The sequence below is a fragment of the Ailuropoda melanoleuca genome, chromosome 16 (genome assembly GCF_002007445.2).
Source record: "Ailuropoda melanoleuca isolate Jingjing chromosome 16, ASM200744v2, whole genome shotgun sequence".
In the NCBI taxonomy this organism is placed as follows: Eukaryota; Metazoa; Chordata; class Mammalia; order Carnivora; family Ursidae; genus Ailuropoda; species Ailuropoda melanoleuca.
Genome location: NC_048233.1, coordinates 3,752,220 through 3,759,984, shown reverse-complemented (window position 1 = coordinate 3,759,984; position 7,765 = coordinate 3,752,220).

Here is a 7,765-nt window from a genome sequence, read left to right as displayed (position 1 = left end):
ACAAATAGCCTTTGACAAAAAAGAACCATCTAGAGAGTGTTGGTTTTGCTCAGCGCTCAACCCCAGCTTAACACAGTGCCTGGTGAGTGGTATCAAATAGTTTATTAGCTACATAAATTTGTATTCCAATAATCTTTTTTTGGAGTCCTCGCTGTGTGTCTGGCACTGTGCTGTTATATGCAAACTGTCCCATTTAGGTACATAATTTACCCCATTATAGGTGAAATTGCAATACCCTAACGTAATTTGATCATTCATTATAGTCCTTTCCGATGGAGCCTAACGGGAAGGGGTTGCAGAAGAAATAAAACCGTTTCCTCCAGCAATTTACAGCAAATGACTTTAGCCGCAACCAACACATGTCTCATTAGATGACTGGGGATGGATACCCTCAGAGGGTATGGGGGGATTAATGTATTTCTTTTCTATGTGTCCCTTGGTAGAGTAAGAAGTAACAGTGTGGAGGTTCTCCAAAACCCCAGGAGGCAGGGGTGGTGGGTACGGTGCTGGCTGGATGGGTTGGCAGTTATCTTGCTGTTGGTATATGCGCTTGGCTATCCCAATATGTGCTAATTGCTTTTTTCTTTTTTTCTTTTTTCTTTTTTTGGGTAGGATTTTATTTATTGATTTATTTTGGAACAGAGAATAGGGAGAGGGAGAAGGAGGGGGAAGAATCTCAAGCAGACTTCATGCTGAGCAAGGAGCCCATCCCAGGGTCCAACCTCAGGACCCAGAGATCACGACCTGAGCTGAAACCCAAGAGTCAGACACTTAACCGACTGAGCCACCCTGGCGCCCCTGTGCTACTTTCTTTTGACGCTAGGACCATTGAATATTATCTGGAGGAATGAGTTGGGATGGAAAAGAAAAGTTCACTTTTAGAGGACTGCTTTTCTACATCTTTTTCTTTATTGGAAGCAAATAGTGTAAGTCTACATCTTTAGTTTTCATGAGCACATATTGAGTGCTTAAGATGCCCTTGCCACTGCGAGTTGGGTCACCCGGGTACTATTTGACCTGGAGCAGGTTCTGGGAATAGTAACAATTGTCAATGAGAGGAGTTGTGATGGTTAGGAAAGAGGGAACGTATGGCAGGTATCTAGCACAGTGCCTGCCTTCAAGTGGCTGGTTACTGAATGATGATCATTACTCTAATGTGGCAAGTATAACGGTGGAGATGGGGGCAGAGTGCTAAGCACATGGAAGTCTATTAGAGAGGGGATTGATGGGGTAGAAGGGAAAGAGGAAGGATAGGAGGGAAAGGTTTCCAATGAAAAAGTTCTGATCCTGTTCAGTGGATGAGTACAGGAGGGGCTGAGAAGTGGAAGGGAGAGGGGAGGGGCAGTAGGCATTGGGCCCTTGAATTCTCAGACCAGAACCCTATTGTTTCTAGATCCCTCCCCCCAGGTTCTTCACATTATATTCTAATTGTAAGACTTATACATACTCCATGTAGAAAGCACGCAGATATTTTTCTTAACCTCCCCTGACTGATCCCATTCTTAGCCTATTTAAATTAGTATTCCCGGGGCGCCTGGGTGGCAGAGCGGTTAAGCGTCTGCCTTCGGCTCAGGGCGTGATCCCAGTGTTATGGGATCGAGCCCCACATCAGGCTCCTCTGCTATGAGGCTGCTTCTTCTTCTCCCACNGCTTCTTCTTCTCCCACTCCCCCTGCTTGTGTTCCCTCTCTCACTGGCTGTCTCTATCTCTGTCAAATAAATAAATAAAATCTTAAAAAAAAATAAATTAGTATTCCCATTAAAGATTAACAATGTAATTATTTCCACTGGTATTAATCACTCATTCAAAATCCTTCCAAAATTTTTCCTTTTTGCTAGAAGAGAGCATACTTTTTTTTTTTTAAATCACCCACCTTATTCTGGATATGACACCTGCTGTGGTCAGAAGCTTTGTTATTGCCAAAATCAGCCTTCCTGAGCTCATCTAATTCACCTCCCTAATGGTAGGCCCATCCTTCAGACATGAAGACCCTCCTGTCTTTCAAAGTTACTGTTTTGACCTATATTATATATATATATATTTGAGTCATTCAAAAGTATGTGAAATGAGTAAGCGTGTGTGTTTGTACATGTACACATACACACTGCATGTAACATATTAACATGATGAACCTTGGGAATACACCACCTGGCCTAGGGATTACAACATTACCAGTATGATTTGTGTCAAAAATGTAATAGCAAGCCCTACTGGGTATTTACCCAAAGAATGTGAAACCACTGATTTGAAAAGATATATGTACCCCTATGTTTATTGCAGCATTATTTTCAATAGCCAAATGATGAAAGTGCCCCAAGTGTCCGTTGACAGATGAATGGATAAAGATGTGTTATATTCATGCAATGGAATATTATTCAGCCATAAAAAACAAAATCTTGCCATTTTCAACAACATGGTTGGATCTGGAGAGTGTAATGCTAAGCGAGATAAGTCAGTCAGAGAAGGACAAATACCATATGATTTCCCTCATACGTGGAATTTCAGAAACAAAACAAACAAAGGAAATAAGAGACTCTTAACTCTAGAGAACAAACTGATGGTTACCAGAGGGGAGGTGGGTGGGGGGTGGGTGAACCGGGTGAGGGGATCCAGAGTACACTTATCATGATGAGTGATGTACAGAATTGTCGAATCATTATATTGTACACTTGAAACTAATATAAAACTACTATGATAACTATACTGGATTTTTAGAAAATGTAATACCCAAAATGTTAAGGACACTTTTATAATTTCTTTCTACTTTTGGTATCTTTTGATTGAGAAAATGCAAACTATACTACTGACTAAAACAGCTACTCCATAGTTCATGAAACATATATTTACTTACTTATTTTAGTGATTACTGGTCTTTTCTTCTTACTATTATTTTTATTCTAAGTAGGCTCCACACCTAGCACGGAGCCCAGCACAGGACTTGAACTCATGACCCTGAGATCAAGACCTGAGCTGAGATCAAGGGTCAGACACTTAACCAACTGAGCCACCCAGGTGCCCCCAGTCCATTTTCATACACTTGAAAAATAGTGGACCTTTGCGTGAGGTTTGCACATAAGAAATCTGCATGGTGTAAAGGTTAAGCCCTTGAGCTCTGGCTTGGGTTCAACTTTCTCAGTTTCATCATTGAACACACAGTGGGGCCTTGGGCCAGTTTTCCTGAGCTCTAAAATGGGAATCATGCTAGTACCTACCTCAGAGGGGTTTTCTTTGAGGATTAAATGATTAGGTGTGAAGTATTTAAAGCAGTGCATGGCCCATAGTAAGTAGGTAAGTGGTAATCACTCTGGATGCCACGTTTTATTTAGTCAGCCAGTTGATTGCTGGAATATGGAATAAAAGCCCTGGAGAACCCTGTCTCTGGCCCTCTGGGCGAGAGCCGCTGGTCTGGACAAGTGTTTGTGCTCTCATTTCCAGGGGAGTGCTTCTCTCCTAATGTTAAATCGTATTTGTACCTTTTGCTCTCTAACACTCAATTATGACTCTGACTATCTAATATAACTCACAGTATCTTTGTGTGCTGACATTTTGTCATACCAAAAAGACTGGGAGCTGTGCGAAGGTAAGGATTTGGTCTTCCTGTTTCCTTGGGCTCCACCATTATCTGATTTCCCTGGGTATAGGACAGAGTATTTAGTGGTTGTCCTGCTAAGTGAAAGAGTTGTTCTTCTTCTTTTTAAACATAAAATCGAATTTCCGAACACAGATAAATACCTATGTTTTTTGTTTTGCTCCTAGGGTGACAAAAAGCAGCCAGTTTTCATCCTTCTGTATCTAAGGATACACTGAAATTTGACTTTGGTCTTGTTTTTCAGGGGATCATATAGCTAAGTACTTACTTGGGCGTTGTTTCTAGTTTCCCAAACTTGAGTGTGATTAGAGATTAGGTTCTTGTGTGGGTGTCATCCTGTCTAATTAACGTAACTAGAATGAGGATTATCGTTTGAGAAAAATAAAATCTTGCCCTCTGTTGCCCTTGGTTGAAAGTAAATGTATATTTAATATGGTAAATGTGCACTGCAATGACCACAGGAGCAACCCAGCAACTGTCATTACTGAGAAATTAAATTATTCTTCCTTCAGTACAGTGTCAAACTTCTATAATGGGTCTGCTAACATTTTTAAATGTTTAAGCTGTAATTATAAAAAGTTCATACGGGAGTTTGGATTTATTCTTGTATTACAGTTCATTCTATGTTGGTAATAGCTTTAGTTTAGTCAGATATAGACTTTAGTATTTATTCCTTCAAAATTTATCCAAAATGTGTATTCAGAGCGTCTGTCTTAAACCTTTCACATGGTGGCATTTAACCTCTCCACAACTATCCACCTGCAGGGGAACTATCTGGTATTCCCTTGGGCTTCCTTGCTCAGGTTTAATTTCCTCATGGAGCTTTAGCCAGGGGTGGGAATACTCACACAGATTTTGGGATAGACCAGACAGACAGAGCCTCATACACCTTTGGGGAAAAGGGTATCCTTTTATAAAGGGGTTCTTGGTTTGCTCCTTCACTGATCAATTGCTTGACATCCCAACTAGCCTCTCTTTCCCGTGGAAAGGAAAGATAGGCTTATGGAGAACATTCCTCAGCCTGTCCTCAAGACTGGCGCCCCCTAATGCTTACCATCACAGCTTCCTAGAAATGGCCAGTTGATGTAAAGATATTTACTGAGCACGTACTGGGTTCCAAGGTCAGCACTAGGGATTGTGGGGTGCCTAGAGTCTACGACAGAATTATCCTACGCTTGAGGTGCTTACGTAGAGAAGTTAGAGCAACAAAAAGGGCTGACCAGAGTGGCACTTTTTCGGAGTGCAAAATGCCCAGATCTGGTAAGGGGAAAAATATGCTGGGCAGGCCTCAAAAAGAGGTAGAACTTGAGAAAGATCTTGAAAGATGGATAATAATATACTTTTATTTATTTATTGTTAAGATTTTATTTATTTGTCAGAGAATGAGAGAGGGAGAGAGAGAGAGCACAAGCAGGGGGAGTGGAAGAGGGAGAAGCCAACTCCCCACTGAGCAGGGGCTGGGGCTCGATCCCAGGACCCTGGGATTATGACCTGAGTGGAAGGCAGGCACTTAACCAACTGAGCCACCCAAGCACCCCTTAAAAGATTTTTTAAAAATTTATTTATTTGAGAGAGAGAGCACAAGCAGGGGGAGGGCAGGCAGAGGGAGAGGGAGAAGGTGTCACTAGGGAGCTTGATGTGGGGCTCGATCTCAGGACCCTGGGATCATGACCTAAGCCAAAGTCAGATGCTTAACTGACTGAGCCACCCAGTCGCCCTATTCTATGAACATTCTTACCCATGACTTTTAGAGACACAAGTGCTCGTTTCAGTTTGGTATGTACCTAAGAAATGGGATTGCTGGGTCATGGGTTTTTCTTATACTTAGCTTTGGTAATGCTGCCAATTTTCTGAAATCATGGTATCAAGTTACACTCCCACCGAGAGTGTCAGAGTTCCAGTTCCTGCACATTCCTGCCATTACATGGTATCGTCAGTCCTTTTAAATGTAGCTTATCTGGGGGATGTAGTGCCGTGTAATTTGTATTCCCTTGATAATTAATGAAGTCATATACCTTTTCGTATACTTATTGGCCGTCTGGGTAGCTCCTTCAAATCTTTGTGAAGTACCTGTTCATATCTTTGGCTCGTTTAAAAAGATTACATTGTCTATCTTTTTGTTATTAATTTTGGAGTTTCTTTCTATATTCTAGGTAAGATTTGCTTTGACAGGGGCACCTGGGTGGCTCAGTCGGTTAAATGTATGCCTTCAGCTCAGGCGGTTGAACGTCTGTCTTCAGCTCAGGTCATGATCTCAGGGTCCTGGGATCGAGCCCCACATTAGGCTCCCTGCTTAGCAGAGAATCTTCTTCTCCCTCTCCTTCTGCCCCTCCCCAATCCTACTCCTGCTCTCTCTCTGTCTCTCTCTCTATCAAATAAATAATCTTAAAAAACTGTATTTGCTTTGACAGATATTGCAATAATCTTTTGGTCTGTAGCATGCCTTTTCCCCTCACATAATGGTATGTTTCGGTGAATATTTTAATTTCAATGAAGTTCAATTTACTAATGTATTTTTATGGTTAGAGATTTTCTTTAATAGATTTTAATTTTTATTTTTATTTTCATTTTTTAAAAAGAGGTTAACTTTCTTTCTCTTTCTTTCTTTCTTTCTTTCTTCCTCCCTCCCTCTTTCTTTCTTTCTTTCTTTCTTTCTTTCTTTCTTCTTCTTCTTCTCCTCCTTCCTTCCTTCCTTCCTTCCTTCCTTCCTTCCTTCCTTCCTTCCTTCCTTCCTTCTTTCTTTTTAAGATTTTATTTATTTGACAGAGACAGCCAGCGAGAGAGGGAACACAAGCAGGGGGAGTGGGAGAGGGAGAAGCAGGCTTCCTGCTGAGGAGGGAGCCCGATGCGGGGCTCAATCCCAGGACCCTGGGATCATGACCTGAGCTGAAGGCAGACGCTTAACGACTGAGCCACCCAGGTGCCGTGCCCCTAGACTTTATTTTTCAGAGCGGTTTTAGGTTCAAAGCAGAATCGAGCGGAAGGCGCAGAGCTTTCGCATAGACCCTGTACCATCACACCCATTTTCGTAGCCTCTCTTCATTATGAACACCCCTCACCAGAGGAGCGTGTTTGTTACAACCAATGAACCTACATCAACGCGTCACTATTGATCAAAGTTTTTGTTGACATTAGGGTTCACTCTTGGGCTTGTGCATTCTACAAGTTTGGACAAATTTGTAATGACGTGTATTTACCATTATAGTAACCTACAGAGTAGTTTTACTGTCCTGACAATCCCCTGTTTTTTCTGCCTGTCCATCCCTCTCTCCCCTCAAAACCCCTGGCAACCACTGATCTTTTCACTGCCTCTGTAGTTTTGCCTTTTCCAGAATGTCATATAGTTGGGATCATACAGTACGTAGCCTTTTCAGACTGGCTTCTTTCACTCAGTAACATGCATTTAAGTCTCCTCTATGTCTTTTCATGGCTGATAGCTCATTTCTTTTTAGCGTTGAATGACTTTGCGCTGTGTGGATGTACCACAGGTTGTTTAACTGTTTGCTCCTGAAGGATGTCTTTTTTTTTTTTTTAAATATTTTGTTTATTTATTTGACAGAGAGAGAGACAGCCAGTGAGAGAGGGAACACAAGCAGGGTGAGTGGGGAGGAAGAAGCAGGCTCATAGCAGAGGAGCCTGATGTGGGGCTCGATCCCAGAACGCTGGGATCACGCCCTGAGCCCAAGGCAGACGCTTAACGACTTAGCCACCCAGGCGCCCCATGGATGTCTTGACTGCTTCCAAGTTTTGGCAATGATATTGTTATTGAATAACAGTATTCAGTTTATTGAAGAACTGACTAAAGCTGTTGTAAACACCGATGTGCAGGTGTTTGTATGGACATCAGTTTTAAACTCCTTTGGGTAAATCACTGTATGGTAAGAGTATGTTTAGTTTTGTAAGAAACTGCCAAACTAGATTGCAAAGTGGCTGTTTTGCATTCCCCCCAGCAACAAATAGGAACTCTTTTTCCTATTTCTCCATATCCTAACCAGCATTTGGTTTTGCCAGTGTTCTGGATTTTGGCCATTCTAGTAGGCATGTAGTGCTATCTGGTTTTAATTTTCTTTTCCCTGTGACATATGATGTGGAGCATCTTTTCATATGCTAATTTGCCATCTGTAGATCTTCAGTGAGGTGTCTGTCAAGGTTTTGGCTCATTTTAAATTCAGAATT